Source organism: Wyeomyia smithii, chromosome 2 (genome assembly GCF_029784165.1).
Source record: "Wyeomyia smithii strain HCP4-BCI-WySm-NY-G18 chromosome 2, ASM2978416v1, whole genome shotgun sequence".
In the NCBI taxonomy this organism is placed as follows: Eukaryota; Metazoa; Arthropoda; class Insecta; order Diptera; family Culicidae; genus Wyeomyia; species Wyeomyia smithii.
Window position 1 is genome coordinate 95,605,571 of NC_073695.1, and position 21,011 is coordinate 95,626,581.

Consider the following 21,011-nt stretch of genomic DNA (forward strand, 5'->3'; position numbering starts at 1 on the left):
GGTATCAATCGGGGTTATTTCAGAATAAACAGACTTCCCTTCAATTTTCAAAACTGTATTTCAAAAACGAAACATTATCTATGATTTTTTGATGTGCAAAATGCTGATGTATTGGCCCTATTATCGTCAGGTTTGTCTTATTATCGTCCGGACTTCATAAACAGTCATAGAGAACCGATCTTTGTCAAAAAGATGCTCTGCAATATGAAGAACTAAAATAAAAGAAATAAACACTCTAGGACATCTTCTACCCCTTGACGATAATGGGATAAACCTGACGATGACATAGCTGATACCCTATGTAAAAATCTCAGCAAAAATATGAAAAGGGGATTATAGTTCATTCCACATAGCGTAACCTGTGTGTTACACGTTATAGATCATAACCAATTTAAATTGCATCAAGAACAGAATAATGCCTGATGGTCAATTGAGGAAGCGATTTGAGGGATATTAGTTTGATACTTGCAGCCACAAGAGACCGCGGACTTCTCTGCATAATCCACAAGTATCATATGAAGAATAAAGTGGGTGGTGCAATCTTTATTATACGAATTCGAAACTACTCTATAATGTAGCTTGATTTCGTAAAACGGAAACCAAACATCAGTTATTATTATCGTACGTAAAATGCGAATAATTGGCAAATGTACCGGTTCTTAGATCAGAACGTCACTATTATATACATTTGAACGTGAAATTATTGTTTGAAATATTCATACTAGGCATGCTTGTCATTCTCCTCAGTATGTGAAAGGAGAGGAGAAAAAATTTATCGCCCACTTCCCTTCCAGTATATGCCTGCGTATAGCAAATGCTTTCACCACACTGCTTCTTTCTCCACTCCAAAGTGTCTCAACCAGCTTACAGAGAGACAAACACTTCCAGCTCACTCCACATCTGATAGAAATGAGAGGGGTAAATCACTCTACAGAGAAAACGCAGAAGTACACAACAGTGTCCACTGGCGAGTAGTACGGAGAGTGAAAAAAAAATTTACCGGGCAAAAGTGTAGTCCTCGTGTAGCTACACCACGAAAACGAATTCCACCAGAGTAAATTCGACCGGCACGAGCAACGCATTCTATTTTTTTTCTCCCAATCTCCTTTTCTTTTCTGCCATGCTCAAGAAACCAACTGTGAAACGCACCGCAGATAGCTCTGCAGTGTAATTATTGTGCGTGATGTCAACACGTGTGAGAAAGTACATCATATATCATTGTCTCGCAAGAGAGAGGTTTCAGATTTCACCGCAGTGCTTTCAGTAAGCTCAGCAGATAAAAATCGTTTGTCGCTCTCTTCTAGCATGAGCGTTGATTTGCTCTTTAGTGTGAGAGCAGTTGTTTCCGCAGTGCAAAATGTTCTCCTGCACTTTAGAGGTTTTTTTGAGGAGAAAAGACAAGCATGATACTAGGCACAAGCATAATAGCACTTGGTGGTCCCCGTGGTTCTGTGGTTAGCGATGTCGGTCGGCTAGCTCTCCCACACGGTTGTGATATCGGGTTCGATTCCCGATCAGGTCGAGGATCTTTTCGAACTGGAAATTTTCTCGACTCAGCACTGGGGCACGGTGTATCGTTGTACTTATCCTACAACATGCAAAATGTGCCGAAAACAATATCGATAACGAATTCTCTCAACTAGTCGAGGTGATCGAGACCGTATTAGCCCCCAGGCTAGCGTGCGATATTGTTATAATAGCACTTTGAAATCTTTGGAAAATTACCCACATTAAGGGGTGATATACCTTTTTAGTTTTTCATAAAACCGGAAAAATTTTTATTACATTACCTTCAAATACAACAACTTAAGAACATTTCCACAAATTTTCATAAAGATCTGATTAATAGGAAGAAAGTTAGAGCGATTTGCAACGCGCCTCGCCACGACCGCATAAGCTAAACATGAAACTTTACACGCGATTATCTCGGAATAGTTTTTTCCGGAAAATGATTTTGCTGTGATCCTGATTGTGGGAAAACTACTGAACCGATTTCCTTCATCTTTTTTTTTAATTTTCGTTATAAAATTCGCCGGTCCTTGAACGATCGCTTTTTGAAACATACAGTTACATTTTGCAGCATAAAACTTTTTAATGCAATTTTTTGCGCTCAAAACGTGCATTTTTTGGGAAAAACGTTCCCGTTTGCACTGAAAACAAAATGCTCATAAAAGCGATCGTTCAAGGACACGGCACACTTTCAAACTAATGAAATAATATGAGTTTTTGATTTCGGTTGATCCGTTGAGTATCTATCAGGATCACCGCAAGCCTCTGCAAAAAAATAGCGTTTCGAGGAAACGGCCGTTACTCCAAAAATAATTGGTATATCTCAAAATCAAAGGTATTTTCTTGTTGTTGATAAACTGTACTTTCAGAAAAATACCACTTTGATGCAATGAAAATGGTTCTATGCACTTAAAAATAAATTCAAACTCCCCTCATTTTTCCCGACCAAAAAGGTATATAACCCCTTAAGAATAAACGAAATAGAACGCTTGAGCTCCAACTAAAACAAAAAAAAAACGTAAATTCAAAGCCTTGCGGATTTCGCGCCGGCTCGTCCATGAGACTGGCAGCACCCCCTCGGAATTTATTCAAACCTTGTGGGTGTGTAGGCCATACTGAACTAAACAGCGTTGAATACTTTTTTTTCACAAATTTATCTAGTTTACAAAAAAAATTGTTAGAAGAACAAAAGATAAACTAAATTCTGATATTTATCTGATCTGATCATGAAAATATGAAAAACAGGAAGTAGATTAAACTTTACAGAAACGGAAACTGGTATAACGTCTATAACAAAATAGTAATAGTCTAGAAAAAATATAAAGTGAGACAAAAAAGATTCAGAATACAAAAACAATTCGATTATATCACGTTCAGAAAATATTTTCGCGTAGTCTTCAGTAAATTTGTTCAAAGGGTCAAGAGCAGTGCTGATAAAAGTCATTTTCCCCAGCAAAATTCTTCGAAAATTACAGCCAATCATTTTCAATTTTCACTTCCAATGATCGCAGCACTCTTTCAGATACACTAGATTATCGTCCTTGTAACGTGCTGTTATACTCAGATGAAATAGATCGTGCGCATCGTTCACAGTTACAGAATAAAATTTGACGACAAATCCAACCAAATGATCTTCACTTCAAAGCGAAAAAGAAAAACAAATAGTCCACTCAACCAAATTAACCTCACCGAAACACTTTTTCACTGTCACTGACCGATGCCTTGACAATCTTCGTTAACTGATAAACTGATTTTGTTGTCTTGCTTTCATCGCATGAAATGTAATGAGGTGTTTTGTCAGTTCACTTCCATGCAAGAAGCGGGAAGGGAGAACTCTGAAAGGATTGTAAAAAAATAACGTTTATGAATGCTTTTTTTCACTTTCACTCAAGAGTGTCAACAAATATCAACCCTGGTCAAGAGATTCGACCGCAACGCAGCGCTCGTGTGCATGTAGCTTTCAAAATTCGAAACATTACTCATCTGCTGCGGTCTTTAGGAAACTTGTTCAGCAGGTTATGTGAAAATCTTTGCTGAAGACCACAGTTTTCCAGGAGGACGGAATCGTAGCAGGTAAATCAGGAGCAAAACACGAAGATCGATGTGTCAACTTGCATTTTAAATGATTCAAAAATCAAGCATCACTTTACCCAGAATAAGATTATCTTCCCAGGGTTAAGAGTAGCGATTGTCTGAAAACTTGCTGACAATTTTTCGCCGCTAGATGGTACTGCTGGGTGAATTGACTCGTAATATATATATATATATATATATATATATATATATATATATATATATATATATATATATATATATATATATATATATATATATATATATATATATATATATATATATATATATATATATATATATATATATATATATATATATATATATATATATATATTTATATATATCAGAAACGTAATAAAACCGAAATGCTTTGCTTCATAAATTTGAGAATGATGAAAACGAAACGTGGAAAAAACGAACTATGATAAAATCGTCACGTCATGAGACAAAAATATAGTTATAAATTTGATATCTCAAAAAACTCACATATAAGGAATCTAAGTTTTTTAATACGATAAAATACATTATCAACCGCTTAATAACAATTACTAAAACTTGAAAAAATAAAACCCAAAAATATTAGGATCTGTCAAATATATTTTTTGAAATTTTTGTCACGGTGCACAGTTTTTTTTTGGGAAGTACAGAATCAGGGTTGATATTTGTTGACACTCTTGAGTGAAAGTGAAAAAAGCATCCATAAACGTTTTTTTTTACAATCCTTTCAGAGTTTTCCTTTCCCGCTTTTTGCATGGAAGTGAACTGTCAAAACACCTCATTATATTTCATGCGATGGAAGCAAGACAACAAAATCAGTCTATCAGTTAACGAAGATCGTCAAGGCATCGGTCAGTGTCAGTGAAAAAGTGTTTCGGTGAGGTTTATTTTGGTCGAGTGGACTGTTTGTTTTTTTTTTCGCTTTGAAGTGGAGATCATTTGGTTGGATTTGTCGTCAAATTTTATTCCGTAACTGTGAACGATGCGCGCGATCTACTTCATCTGAGTATAACAGCACGTTACTAGGACAAAAATCTAGTGTATCTGAACGAGTGCTGCGATCATTGGAAGTGAAAATTGAAAATGATTGGCCGTAATTTTCGAAGAATTTTGCTGGGGAAAATGACTTTTATCAGCACTGGACAGAATTATTATGCATAACTTTGCCGAAGTCACTATACCGATCAAACAAACCATCAACATTAGAAATATTTTTTTTTATTATCGAATACCCCCGCCTCTAGACGGGCTTCGGTAAAACCTCTAGAAATCTTTATATACATTTTTTAAGTATTTATTAAAGATTGATACTGATTTTACTGGGGCACGTCTCAAGACGGGTTTGAGCTCTAGAGGTATAAGTTTTGGGATCATCGTCTGCGTCGAGTGTTGAAAAAAAGCAAAGCTCAGTATTACTGGCCTGTTAGACTAGCATAGTACCTTGATACCAGTGTTGAGTGTCTACTAAAAAAAGAAGCAATGTAAAAGAAGCAAAATTTTTGTAGACATATTTTAGTTGTAAGCCAAACATTTATGCTTGTTTGAACTTCGAGAAAAAAAACTGGAAAAAATTTAGTTTGTAAGAAATATTTTTTTTAAGTTCTCTTGCGGTGTATATTATTTTTGGAAACAAAAAATTATTTTTCACAACTTCGTCGAAGACACCGTACCGATCAAACAAACCGTTTAGGTGCTGAAAATATTTTTATTCTCGGGCCAGAAAATAGAAGATATTTTAAAATCCAAAAAACGGATTAAAATGTAGCATCCGTGTGTGTATGTGCTTCATTCGTTGTGTGCCGAGCCGAAGACGAGCATCAAACACCGATTACTTGATGCTCACCTTCGGCTCGGCTTGGTGATGCACTGTTAGTGGTGTTCGTGCTTCATCAAGTTTGCTGTTGCCGGGATGCGTAAAACACGTAAAAAAATGCGTTAACTCGAAAATCCGCATAAAAAAACCGCATTGCAAAATCCGCGTAAGAGAACCGTGTAATCGACAAATCCGCGTAAAGTTAAAACCGAGACGCTTTTCGGCCAGTACTTTGAAATTGTCCTCTTTGACGGATGTTTCGGAGGGCGGAGGATATTTTCCGAGTAAGTCGTTTACTCAATAAACACTTGGACGTTTTTGGTTCCCAATCCGCGTAAGTTGGAAAATTTCTTGAATTAACGTGGTATCCCGTAAAAACCGCGTTAATTTATAAATAAACCGTGTCACCACGTGGCGTCCTTGCGCACGTGATTGGTTTTTAGTTCACGGAAATGTGGTTATTTTTTTTATTTAGGGTATCGAACGTCTTCGTCAGTGGTTTTCTTCGGCAGTTTTTCTGCAGCAATCTTATGCAAAAGGGGGCCGAAGAAAACCACTGACGAAGACGTTCGATACCCTGGGTATTTTTATTTTTTTTTATTTTCATTTTTTCTAATATTTATCCAACACAAGATCTAGATGAATCTAAGGCTGAAAAAAGCGACCTTGAAAATGCACGTAGAGGTCATAAGAACCCGGCATCTTGGTAACTGTAAGATTACAAACATAAGACAATATTGCCCATAAAAGCATAAGAGTCCCATAAGGAAATGCTCACAATTGAGAAAATTGCAAATGAAGTACTAATCTTGAATTGAAGGCAAATAACTATGATTTAACTAGAAGTATACTTTATTCAACTGTATGATCATGTGGAACATTGTATATTTCCATCATATCTAAGAACTTTTGCATGAATTCTGGGTTTGAAAATAAATTATGGGACTTGTTTGCCTTTACTTTGTATTTCTATATATACAAAAAATTAAAGCATGTCAGTCTCCAAGTATTCTAAAACAGCCAAGGCATATATTATCTTCCCTAATTATGTCTGCCAAGGGAACACTTTATTCGATACAATATTATTTGAAATGGCCGCATACGAATTGCAATACAGATCTCGTTAGATTTTGGCACGGTTTAATTTTGGCAACATAACTTTGGACGTGTTGCCACCAGCAACCATCCAAGCGTTGAATTGAATTTTCGCTTCAGTTCGGTGGGCATCGCACAGCACTGTTCGGATTGGTTATTTAATTGGCTATTGAATTTTCTCTTTAGTCCGGTAGACATCATAAAAAATTTAAATTTGGACGTGTTGCCAAAATCGAACATGTCATGTATAGCGATTTGATTTCAGCTGATTGCAACATGGGCCGATGCATGTCATTTACCAAAAAGAAACTCAAACTGATTGAAGCTCCTACAGCAAAAATTCCTAAAGAGTCCCGCCTGGATGCGGTATATTTTTCCAAATCTGTATCATATTTTCAGTTCGCTTATTTTTCGCTTCCTCTGCTGCCCACATTGTCTGCCTTAATGAAGTCCACGAGGAATTGATGCAGACCGTGAGGCTAAACTTCTGAACATATTAATTCCACTCATCCTAGATGCTAAGAGGAATATACTCAGGATGGGCCACGTATGTCTTTATTTTCAATATGGGACAGGTGAAGTTTGTTATTTTTCCAGTATTTTTCAAAACAAATTTTAAAAATGCATATGAAAGCATATGAAAATTTGAACAAAATTAGATACAGTGACAACATAAATTTAAATATGTCTAAAAGTTTCTTGTGGGTCTATGGGCAGAATACTTTACTATAAAAATATTTAATACAAACAAACAGCTACATACGGCGTGTAGGGAAAACAACTTTTTTTGAAAAAATGGGCTTTGTCAAAATCTTCATCATTTGAAAATATAGCTTTTTACCTTTCATTTGACACCCGCCGTAAAATCATCCATCGCGGGCTTTCGAACTACTTTTTTTTCTTTAAAAAGTATTCTGACAGCAAATCGTTAAACTACCGAGAGGATAGTACGGTGCTACAAATGAAAAAAAAATATCCAAGAACTTTTGAAGTGACGCAATGAAGGTTGTAAGTTTAATCCAGTGCAACTTTCACTTATACTAGAAATTTTTCAAACACCCCTAAAATTTGAAGTTATGGTCTAAATGCCGATTTTTTTTACCTCAGCGCATGAAAATTATTGTTAACCCGTTTGTTTTTCAACCGACTTTGAATGTTTCAGCCGTTTTGGAAAGGGAAAAAATAGTTTTTAAAATATATAGATGTTTGTTCTTACTTCACTAAATATGTTGAGTTGTTCGAGCGTAAATCTAATATTTTATAATTCTCCATGCAAGTTTTCATTTTCATTCACGATTATCATATGGCAGCGGGAATAGTCCAATGAAGAAAAAAAAATTTACCTGAAACAGATTTTATCATGTCATGGCTGTTTCAGGCAGAATCTACACAGATTCAGGCACGCAGGGTCCGCTATGTGTTTCGAGTTTTGCGTGTGCGAGGAGCGACATGATGACAGTAAGTGGGCCAGACACTACTCCGGACAACATGGTTCGGAAGATGTACGAAGACCCTGGCATCTTAAGTGGCATTTTTTGCAGTTGCCTCTTAGATAGTCCTGAAGCTACAACGTGTCTGGCGTGTCAATCACCAGCACACCAGAGGCCAAATCAACTTGTAAAAGGTTAGACAATTTTTTGAAAACCTGCACGGAAATCAGTGAAAATACTCAAAATGATGTTAATGGTAAATATTTTGATAATTTAATGTTTTTTTGTATTGCAGCTTAGACACATTCGTTATCCAGGTTCAATTCAAAATAATCAAAGTACCATGCCAGCAATATGCACCAAATCTCTTTCTGTTTAAGATGAAAAACAAAAATAAAAGTATGTACATACTTCTCCACCACCAAGGTCACGGCACCGTTTATAGTTATATCACAGCAAAATTCATGTGGTAAATGTTTAGCTTCAATGTCGACCGTCGTTACTGGCAAGCCCATGCTCGATTCCATACTCTAATTCTGGTGAACCTATGAATGGACAATTAGTACATCAACGGGTCAATGTTTTGATGGATTTCCACAGTGAGTTTCCAGCTATATTTCAATATTGATAAAAATTCTCTCACTCATATGGGAAAGCTTTTATGAGCCACTCAATGTTCAACCGATGTGAACTAATTGTTCAATCGACCTTCAAAATTCTAATCGGATGGAAACTTTACACGTACTTTACTACCATGTAAAGTTCAACATTAATCTTACCTCACGTTGATACGCTCACTATTGACAAGCGAAGCAATATGTCTCGAAGTAATAAACGATTTGTTTATTTTCTCCGTTTGCAACCTTCTCCGCCCCCGCTGCTGCTGTTGCTGCTATCTTTTTCGATGCATAGCGAGCAACCGCACCGCAACAGGTTAAGCCCTAGTATCGGTAAAAATATCGTTAAGCACTGCATTACAGACAAAAGCACCGCTTGTCAGACTCGTTTGAGATACGGTTGACCTCGCGAGCTTTGATGCGCTAGTAGATTTGCGATGATGATGCGTTAGAAGATTATTACTGCTTGGTAGCATCTGACAAGTCGATTTATCAATTCAGTCATCAATGTTGGACAGTTGCAGCCAGCATGCAAATGTTGCTTGGAACAAACAATTAACGAAGACCGCTTCATCATAAATACGTTAAAATGTATGTCGAGTGTTTGTCGAAGTACATTATTTTCCAAAAACCGCAAAAAATAAATCAATTACATTCAGTTAACATGCGCTGTCACGCAGTCAAACCATTGATGAACGGAAGCAACGAACTTCGGCTGCCCTCATACATACTGATTTGATTGTTGCTATCATTCTATAGCGTCGCGCTGAAAATCGCGATGACACCTGCCTAGATATGTGCACCACAGTGGCAGTAGTCATTTGGGTACTTTCGGGGTACCGCAACAACATTATAATAATAAAATAACTGAATCTGATCATCGATAACAGGGCTATCGGGAGGGACTGAGGAACGGGGTTGCGAGGGGAGTTTCAGGGACCGTGGAAACCAGAAGCTCTAAAACTCATTTTCGTATTCTATTGTAGTGCGCGCGAGTAATCCAAACAGTTGTCATCGTCGCTGCAGTTGTTGTTGTGGTGGTCATCCCAAACAAGCGGTTAGGCAGACCAAATGTTTTCGCCAAGGTTGTGAGAATAAATAATCGCACTCTTTGACGACGCTGGCTAGTTGTTGAGGGAGGGCCACATTTGCCCACCAAATTGAATGCTACTAGAGGGGTGGTCGAACGTTTCGTTGGAATATTTGTTATTTACATTGTATACACAGAACATGTAGGGTTGATATCTTATCAAATTTATCTGAGTGTGAAAAATGTGATAAAAAATGTGTCAAAATAATAATATTATGACTTTTACGAGAAAAATTTGTCCACTATCCATCTTGTATATTGCTAGTACGACAAAAATGGGCACCACTCGAACCTTACGCGAAACACGAACCACGTACTACAAGTGCTACGACGCCGCAACGCCGCGTCGCTGCTGCTGTTGTTGATCCGCATTGGAAGATAAAGTTTATTCGCCCTGAGTCCGATCGTGTCGTCAATAAAGCGCCGGTGCAAGTACTGGACAAATTGACGCGAGTATTTTTATGCCGTCTTCGCGCGAATGGCCTACAGAAGAACGTAGACAGAACGCGGAACCGGTAGGGCGGGGTAAGAAAGTTAATAAATCTTGACCGCAGTCGTTCTTGGTTGTGTGATTCAAGAAATTATATATCCATTGAAAAGTTCAATGGAGTTGTAAATATCCGGGCTGGGCCAGTTTTTCCGACAGGGGAGAAGACGGTTTCTAGGTTCGAAAAGGACAAACAGTGGTCTTTTTTTGCGTTTCATTTTGATGTATTTTAGTTCGTGACAATCGGAGGATGTGTAACACAACGAGTGACTAGAGGCATTCGTGCATAATAATGTTGATGGTTCTGATGCCTTTTGTTTGCCGTCTTCTCGCAGTTGCAGTACCGTGCCTCCCGGTCGTAAAGTAAAGCTTTCGTTCCACCAAGGATAACCGGAACTTGTGCAGCTCGGAGGTTACACGGTTTGTGCGCCTCGGAATAAATTTATTTGCCTCGCCGGACTGCCTATTAGACCAAGCTGGGAATACTTCGAAACTGCACACTTTCTATCCGTGACAAATTGAAATCTACTGCAGGTTTTAGTAGCACTGAGCACGTGAAACGTGCCAAAAATTTATGGTTTTGGTATTTCTAAATACAGTGCAGTAAATAGTGTAAAGAAAATAAGGTAAATGTCAAACAATGATTTTTGCCAAAAACCAATTAAAAGAACAAAACCGGAATGATTTTCAAGACCCTCCGCGATTATATCCTACTACAACATATTACATCAAATTAGACGACGTCATGACTGCTATTTTAGTTACGGCTCTACGACTCTAATTGCATTTTACATTTTTTTCAATATGAGCCATTTTTTGCCATCTCATCCGCCCGGGGTAGTCCGAAAAAAAATTGACGCTCTCACTTTACCCAAAGTACTTAAAGCGTGACTCTATTCGCCATTAAAAACAAATTTCGCAGCGCAGTAAAAAAAAATGATTATTATTGCCTCTCCTGTGATGATCAGTTTGATTACTAGTTGCGCTTTGCATACATTTGCAATGATAATAAACGGCCGATGTCATGATGAGTCTGGAGACATGTCACGGCAGCACAAGTCGCCCTTTCACTTTAGGAGGATTTTTGCCTTAGATCAAACTGAGCGAAAATATTTGGAACGAATAAAAACGACAATTTGTTGAATTCCACAAAAAAAAAAATTTTTTTTGGTATCATTTTTGTGAAGTGAGAAATGCTTTGAAGCACTACTAAACATGACCATTCATAAATTTTTGAAATATCACAATATTTTAACATTTCTGTCAATCTTCATTTATTTGACCTGAAAAGAATTTTTTTAAAGTTTTAAAATATGGAATATTGACATTGATATTGAAACTTTGAAAATTTCTAAATCATAATAATTTTGACATATTTAGTCTATTTTTCGACTCTTTTCATATATTTTGACATATTTTCTATGACATCTGCTTGGTTGACAATTTTGAAATTATTGACATGTTTGACTATACAGTCAGGTTTTTTTTTACGCGGGGGATACGTTTTTTTAAAAAATCCGCGTAAAGTAGTCCAGCAAGAAGGGCTTTAGAAAAAACCCGTGACACTCTAGAACCAGTATTCAATAATCCTCTTTGACGGTCATTCCGGATCTTTCGGTGGGCGGAGAGTATTTTTTGGACTATGTCTTTTACTAGAAAAACACTTAAACGTTTATGATTCCAAACCCACGTTAATTCGGAAATTCGTGAAATTTTTTTTGAATTAGCGCGGTATCGCGTAAAAAAAACGCGTTAATTCAAAAATCCGCGTAAAAAAAACCGCGTTAATTCAAAAATCCGCGTCAAAAAAACAGCGTTATATCAAAAATCCGCGTAAAAAAACCTCGTAAAAAAAACCGCGTATAAAAAAACCGCGTAAAAAAACCTGACTGTATTGGACTTTTTGACATATTAGGATTTGACATTTTTTATATTGTTGACATTTTGATTTTTAACATTTTTAACATTTCTAACATTTTTAACATTTTTAACTTTTTTAACATTTTATACATTTTTAACATTTTTATCATTTTTAACATTTTCAACATTTTTAACATTATTAACATTTTCAACATTTTTAACATCTTATACATTTTCAACATTTTAACATTTTTAACATTTTTAACATTTGTAACAATTTTAACCTTTCTAACATTTTTAACATTTTAACATTTTTAACATTCGTAACATTTTTAACATTTTTAACATTTCTAACATTTTTAACATTTTTAACATTTTTAACATTTTTAACCTTTTTAAGATTTTTAACATTTTTAACATTTTTAACATTTTTAACATTTTTAACATTTTTAACCTTTTTAACATTTTTAACATTTTTAACATATTTAACATTTTTAACATTTTTAACATTTTTAACATTTTTAACATTTTTAACATTTTAACATTTTTAACATTTTTAACATTTTTAACATTTTTAACATTTTTAACATTTTTAACATTTTTAACATTTTTAACATTTTTAACATTTTTAACATTTTTAACATTTTTAACATTTTTAACATTTTTAACATTTTTAACATTTTTAACATGTTTAACATTTTTAACATTTTTAACATTTTTAACATTTTTAACATTTTTAACATTTTTAAAATTTTTAACATTTTGAACATTTTTAACATTTTAAACATTTTTAACATTTTTAACATTTTCAACATTTTTAACATTTTTAACACTTTTAGCATTTTTAACATTTTTAACATTTTTAACAATAATTAACAATAATACTTAAATATTTTCAGTATTTTTAAAATTTTTAGGGTTCTTGACATTTTTATTTTTATTTTTATTTTTATTTTTGTTAAGGGGTTTTTAACTGCTAAGCGGTCATTCAACCCAAGAGACATTGACGTTTTTATGATTTTTAAAACCTCCAATCATCATTTTTTTATATCACAACTCATTAAATGATGGTCGCTGTGGTTCAGGCTCCTACAAGAGAAAAATCTATCATTGTTTCCAAAAGAGACAAAAATTAGAATATGTGAAATATGGGAAAATGTTAAACATGTGTAAAATGTAAAAATGTAACAAATGTTTGAATATAAAATTTGTAAAAACATGTGAAAAATTTAATGTATGTAAAAATAATTAAAATTAAAAAAATGTATAGAGGAAAGAGATATGTTAAAAAGGTTAAAAAGTGTAAAATGGCAATAAATGAGTAGTATTTATGAACTTTCTTTTCAATAGATTAACCGTATAACATGTAAAGAAATTAAATAAATTACGAACTTTAATGTATCAATGTACAAATAAAAAAAATTAAAACTGTAAAAATGAAAATATAACAAATCCAGAATATGTAAAGTACCTATGTATGTACATAGTGTAGAAATGCAAAAATGTGAAAAAATTTATATAATAAAAATAAAAAATAATATTTTAAAATGCAGTAAACATAAAAATTTTGAATTAACGAAAAAATGTAAAAAAGTAGAAAGCGTAGACAATATAAAAACTTGTAATATGGAATAAACGTAAAAATTAAAAGTAGTAATGTTAGGACGTAAAAAAGAAAAAAATTAAAGATATGTAAAATATATAAAATCTGAAAATGTCAAAACATAAAAATTGTGCGATACGCAAATTTAAAAAGAAATACAAGCATAAAAAGTAAAAAATAAAAAACACGTTTAAAACATTGAACATGTTAAAAATGTTTAAACATAAAACATATTGAAAAAAATAGAAATTTTAATAATTTGACAAAAAAACATTAAAACAATGTTAAAAAGAAAAACAAATCGGAAATATAAAGAAACAAAAGAGTGTAGAAGATGTAAAAATGTAAAAAATAAATTCGCGAAAAAAATTTAAGAAAAAGAAACATATGGTAAAAATGTAAAAATTGGAAAAATTAAAATATCATAAACGAAATTTAAAAGAGGTCAAAAATGTGAAATGAATAAAATGTAAACGAGGTTTAATGTAGACGATATGAAAAACGTAAAAACATGTAAAATGTAACAGAAAAGAAAACTCAAAAGTTTAAAAAAGAAACAGTTGGTAAAATTTGTAATTCATGAAAGAAGTGAAAAAAAGGAAACATATCGAAAAATTAAGAAAATGTTAAAAATCAAAAACCGTAATTTTTTTTGTATAAAAAAGTTTTAGATGTACGAAATATATGATGGTGGAAAATGTGAGAAAATGTAAAAATTGCAAAAATCGTAAAAAATTCATATATAACATATGAAAAAAACATAATGAATTAGAATATGTATGAAAAATGAAGATTTGAAAATCACAATATATGTGAAAAAGTAAAAAGAATGTATAAAAACGAAATATATACCAAGTACAAAAATGTAAAACGTTTAGAAAATATAAAAAGTAAGCAAGTAGGCAAGCAAATAAAAAAAATTAAAAAAAAAACAGATAATGTAAAATATGTAAGCAATGTAAAAGTAATGTAAAAAATTTCTATTTTTTAACGACGGCTTTTACCCGTTAACATTCAAGTTCATTAAGCAGACAATGTGTGCAGTAGGGAAAGCGAAATATAAGCAAACTGGAAAAATGATAGAGATTTTTTTTTTATTCTTGCTTATTTTTCGTCGGTCTAGTTCCGCTGCTGTTGTTGTGCCAATCACCGACGCCCGGGGAGGCGACCTCCACCCAGGACCCCTAAGAGGTGGTACCATCATCATCATCATCATCATCATCATCATCATCATCATCATCATCATCATCATCATCATCATCATAAGGACCCTAACTTACCACCCGTTGATTAACGGATCGGCGCCAACGGCTTTACTTCCTCATGCGATGGAAGGCGTGATCCCAGAGATTTTTCGCCTCAGGAAATCTCCCTGTGTCGGCTAGGATTGAATCTAGACCAGTTGGGTTGGTTGTGAGTGGATCACGCCACCTCACAACCATCGACTCCTATGTCGGCGGTGGGATTCGAACCCAGGCGTCGAGCGTGGTTGGCGAAGACGTTACCAACCACGCTAGGCCCCCGCTCGTATGATACAGATTTGGAAAAATATATCGCATCTCGACGGGACGTCCCATCGGGATGCGGTATATTTTTCCAAATCTGTATCATATTTCCAGTTCGCTTATTTTTCGCTTTCCCTACTGCACACATTGTCTGCTCAATGAACATAAATATTTAGAATATTTTGAAAATTTAGGGAATGTATAAATTAAAAAACCGTAAGTTTTTTTTTCTTAACTATAAAATGTAGAAAATGTAAGATGACAAAAAATAGAAAAAATGTAAAATATGTACAAAAAGTAATGATGTAGAAAACGTCATAAATGTTATGGAATGTGAAAATGGGAAAAAAATTTTAAAAATGTAGGAAATATATTGAATTGAAAATGAATGTGAGTAAAATCGAAGCAGAAAAATACAAAAAAATACCGAGCATGGAAATATAAAAAATTAAAAAATATACCTATTAAGGCGCAGTATTAGAAAAAAAGTAAAAAAAATGTAAAAGAGGGGGGATAAAAAACATAAAAAAATAAAAAGAAGTAAGCAAATAAAAAAAGAAAAAGAAATTTAACGAAACGAAAAAATGTAACATCTGAAACAAATTAAAAAAAATGGGAACATGGAAATTGTAAATTATAAAAGAAGCGAAAAATGTAAAAATATTAGAAAATGTAAAAACCGCATTTTTCAGAAAATAGTAGAGGTGTAAAGAATGAGAGATAATAAAGAAAGCTAAAAATGTGCAGAATGTAAAAAATGTAATACAGTGATCACCCGATTATATCACCCCCTTGATAATGTTTGGGGTGACAAAATAGGGAAAGTGATAAGATCGTGAATTTAGATGAGGAAAAAAAAAAGATCGTGAATTTTTTTTAAATAATATTTTGTTATAAAAGATGGTAAACCAATACTTCAATACGTGAAATCAGCGATTGAAATTACTACAAGAAATCTTATCGCATTAAAAAGCAGTTATATCTGTCTGTCCGTCTCTTTGATCCTTATAGACGTGGAAGCTACTGTGCCAATTGGCGTAAAAAATTTTATTTAGGGGTTTTTGGGGCAGGAAAAGGTTATTAAAGTATCTCGAGACCCCTCCCTCTCCTCAAAGGGAGACCCCTACAAATATAACACAAACTTCTGCGTAACTTGGAAACTAATCAAGCAAATGGAACCAAATTTGACATGGTGAGGTTTCAGGAGTAATAAATATGTCAATGGTAACTTGACACCCCTCCCTTCTCTGGAAGGGAGGGCTCTCGTATAAGTGAAACATAAATTTGCACTACTGGTTCGTTAGGTACTAGTGTTTGCATAAAGCTGTGAAGTTGCTGTTAGTGTCATACATAGTGTTATACATATCTCAAGCAGCTTAAAAAATTAATTAATAATTTCGTGATTTTCAGCTATTTTCTAAGGTAACGGAAGAGAAATCAGAAATGACCCTAAACGTGTATACGTGGTTTACTAATAGCCCTTTCACAAAATATCTTTTCAATACATTTCAAAACACATGAAAATTGAGACTTTTTTACTTTTTCTTCATTCACCCGCAAGCAAAAAACAGAAGAAAACAAATATGTTTTACATAATTTTTTTGCAAAACATGCATTTCTGGAAGGCTGATAACTTTGTAGAAGGTTTAAAAATTCGGAAAAATGTGGGAAAAAGTTAAAACGAAAATTGGGATTTTTAGTCTCTTTGAAAGAAAACTTCATATGGTTCGTAATATTGAAGAGATTTGCTGAAGACACTATGCGTTTATCTCAATCAAATGAAGAAGACAATTTTCTAACTTACTTTAAGGTAAATTGATCATCCATTTTTCTATGTCAAAAGATGCGTTGTTCAATAGCTTAAGAAATATATAAATATACGTTATGGCTTGAATCAATTAATCGAACGAAAACGCCAAAATAAAACACTGTGCAATGGTTGAGTTATCAATGAAAACTATATCCAGAATGATGTTATTCTACTCAGAGCTTTGCAAAAGTACTAAATAAAAAATCAGTTTATACTGACATTTTTTTTGATGAAATGTAATATGATGATAAAATCGGGTGAAAAAGGTAATAAAATCGGGGGCCGATAAAATCGGGGGCAGATAAAATCGGGTATTGATATTATCGGGTGATTACTGTATATGTAATAAATAAAAAAATATATGAAAAAAATATCAAGAATGCAGGAAATGCAAAGATTTGAAAATTACACAAAGTGTGAAAAACATAAGTAAATTATGTAGAAACGAATGTAACGAGTATAAAAATGTAAAAAGTTTAGAAAATATAAAAATGCATGAAGGTGTTATATTAGAAAAGAGTAAAATATATGTATAAAAGCAAAAAAATTAAAAAAAAGTAAGCAAGTAAAGAATATGAAAAAAGTAAAGAAAAAAAACATATAAAAAAAACAGAAAAATGTGTCAAAACTAGAATTGCAGAGAAACTCAAAAATAAGTAAAATAGATGAAAATAATTTAACTGAGAAATGTAAAAACTGTAAAAATTTAAATATCGCACAAATCTTTGAAAAAAAAGGTAAAGATGCAAAAAGGTGAAATGGTGAAAATATATTCAATGTAAAAGAAGTAAAAAATAAATATAATTAGAAATCGCAAAAAGTTTAAGAGAGTCAAGTACGTTAAAATTGTAAATCATGAAAGAAGTGAAAAATATTAACATATAAAAAAATGTAGCAATTGTCAAAATTTGAAGACCGTAATAATGTTTTTTTTAAGTCCAAAATGTACAAAATAACAAAAATATTAGAAACGTAATTAATGTAAAAATGAAAAAAATGAGCAAACAAAAACATGAAAAAAAATAAAAAAGGCAGCATAAGTAAAGAATCAAATATCACCAAACAAGTGAAAAAAGTGAAAAGTGTAGAAAAGCAAAAAATATAACGAGTATAAGAATGTAAAGAGTTTAGAAAATATCCAAATGTGTAAGAGGGTAATACGGGATAAAAGTAAAATATTTAAGTAGTAATATTTTGACTAAATTTAAAGAATCTAAAAATGCAAAAAATACAAAAACATTAAAAAAATGTGTTATGTGTAAAGGACAAAAATGTCAAAAATCGAGAGAATCGTTTCAAAAGGTCTAATCTGTTCTGATCGGTTTTCATAAACGACTTTTCATTTTTACTTTTTATACATACATACTAAAAATAAAATCGATTTGAATGTCAACATAGCCGAGGTATCTAATAAAGACAATCCTGGAACTGAGCACAAAAGCGAAATTAAAGGACAAATTGAGACGAAATATTGATGAAATATTCAAAACCAATTGATATTACTTCTACTCATTTGTTAGCTTTCGACATTTTCATATTGTCACTGATTACGGAAAGGAAAATCCCGTACGCAACAGTGAAGAATTTTTTTTTCTGTAGTACCTATTTTAAAGCCAAATAAAAAATCAGAAACAATTTTTTGAACAAATTATTGTTTTTTGATTCCTAGATGAGGCTTTTCTGAGTGATTTGATTTTTGTTTGGAAAGGAAAAGGTAAATGTGAGAAAAATAAGCGGAATTTTCATACATTCAAAAAAATATTTGGAACCAAATACACCTCTGGCATATGAATTCAATTCTGTTTACTTAAAGCTAATCAAAGGGCTCTGTATGAAAATATATCTCTAACTCAAACTTAACCCAACCAGAATAGAAGACCTACACCGGTCTAACAGCCACGGGGTGGCCTTTTTCCCTGCTGTAAGAAACACCGGAAGCACAATTGCCACAGCGAACCGAGCGAACTGGTGTGCCTGGTAATTGTGACATTTAGCTTCACTGCTAAAAATACCAACTCCGGAACGGCCGGCATTCAGCTACCTCGACAGGGAATTGCCATGTTCGGAATGTATGCCCTGTCTGGAGTTGGCGAAGATAGGAATGCAATTCAATTTCACCCAGATTCAAACAGGTGTGCACTACGCTAAACTGTGTGCTTTAGAAAAGGATTTGCATAGCCTTCAAAAATACCGATAGGCTATTCGGGCCAAAAGTTCAGACGGTGCTGGGGTGCCAAGGATTTCCTTTGCTTACGAACAGAACAGCAGGCAAGCTATTTTTTTGTTGTTATCGATTGTTTGCCAGTTTCCTTGGAACGTCGAGTATTAACCTCACAAAATGTAAGTTGAAAAGCCCTGGGTCATTGCACTTGTAGAATTCGAAATGAGACGGAAATCCCGTATAAAGTGGTAATTTGGAATATCATAGTTAAACATGATTAATTTAGTTGCTAAAATAGGGTGGTTTTTCGTTCCTTTTTGAAACAATCAATATGTTACACATTTCGTAGAGTATCGAATGGTTCTGACCTCCCTAATGAAAAACTTCCTAACCGAAAAAAACGTCATAAAATAATTTGAATGTATTGCGTGACTGAATACATTCTTTTTTCATCTTTGAACCTATGTAGGCACAAATAGGAACTGAAGTAACAGGGAGCTTTCCCTATAAGTTTGATAATACTGCTGTGGCGGCCAGAAGGACTAACCAACGTTTGATTAATGCTAGGTAATGTTGCGATGAACCTACCAAACCGAACCAAGTCTTGCTGTCGTCTCCGATAGCATTGCTTGGCACGCGTGACGTCAGCTGATGTAAACATGCGGTAGACTCTATACGGTAAATGTTCTTGGCAAAAAAAAAAACTTCAGGCGGCGCAGTGGCGTGGCGTGGCTTGGCGAAGTGTCTGAAGGCTGATGTGATGAGTCATAGGACCGTCAGAGGATTATTGCTCTCCTATAGGCGGCGATCAGCGAACAATTATTACCGATGTAGGGAAGGCAAATCGCGAACGTGACAATGTAGAAATAGAACTTTTTCATAGAATCCGTTACTCGCGTTCGTGAAGGTTTAACTTTTATAATTATGCACGACCTGGGCCGGTTTTAAGAATTGATCAATCACGTGCTACCCTTGAACTAAAAAAAAAAATGGCTTGAGAAAAGTCACTATTGTTAAAATATCTGGTAAGGATAACGGCCACATAAAATGGGATTTCTCTTCCGGAATTTTAACTTCTAGGGCAATGGAGATACCTGAAGAGACCTTGTAAATTGTTTTTTCAATTCAATTACTTTAAATAATTTTGTCTCATGTTAGGTTCTGAATGAAATTAATATTACACAATAATGTTAGCAATTCCAATCAGCCTAATACCGCTATTACTAATAACAATAGCGATTCCCCAGACAATCCTGCTCTTCACTGCCCCGCCGGTCAACCACTCTTGTCAGAAAAAGAGTTTTCGGTTTTATAGCGCTCAATTATCCAAATTGCTCGAAAGAGCAGCGCAAATATTTCCGACTCACGCCACTTCGGCAAATCCTGCAGCGGGTTAGTAACCAAGCCGCGAAAACCATTCCTGAAGATTTCTCCAAACAATGCTCCGACCGGTCAACAAATATTTTATAGCCACTCATCGTACTTAATAATTGACGTCGGTTCCCAGAGAGGCGGGAATTGTTGAGGCATAACAACTGAACCCTCTTCCGACCGAACTGGGCTGAAATCTCATTGTTTTGATACGAATTGAATTAATTCCTCGTAAACGGCGGCATGGCAGGTCGTTGCTGCGTAATAATCCTGAATACTTCAAGCACAGCCAACCAGCATTGCGACGCGTCTAGATTATAAAATAACGTGAGGATTTTATTTCCAGATTGATATCTTCTTCGCCGAACAGTGATGAAAAACTCTTCAAAGTTACACGACCACGGCAAGTGAAGATCCGTTGGCCGACCAATTGAAATTAATTAAAATCATTAGATTCGATGGAATATGACCCCTTCACCTCGGGCTGCGTGCTGTAATAAGATCTCTCTGCGGAGGGCGATTATCTTAGCTGACCGGGCAGAGATGGGCCAGATGATGCTACTGGTAGGGAAGGAAACTGCTAATTA

General features: G+C 34.1%; 1 protein-coding gene across 5 annotated transcripts in view; it reads right to left on the reverse strand.

The window, feature by feature from the left end:
• Positions 1-21,011, reverse strand: part of LOC129721890 (matrilysin) — a 69,805-nt gene that overhangs the window by 29,863 nt on the left and 18,931 nt on the right. The gene's annotated exons all lie outside the window — the stretch shown is intronic.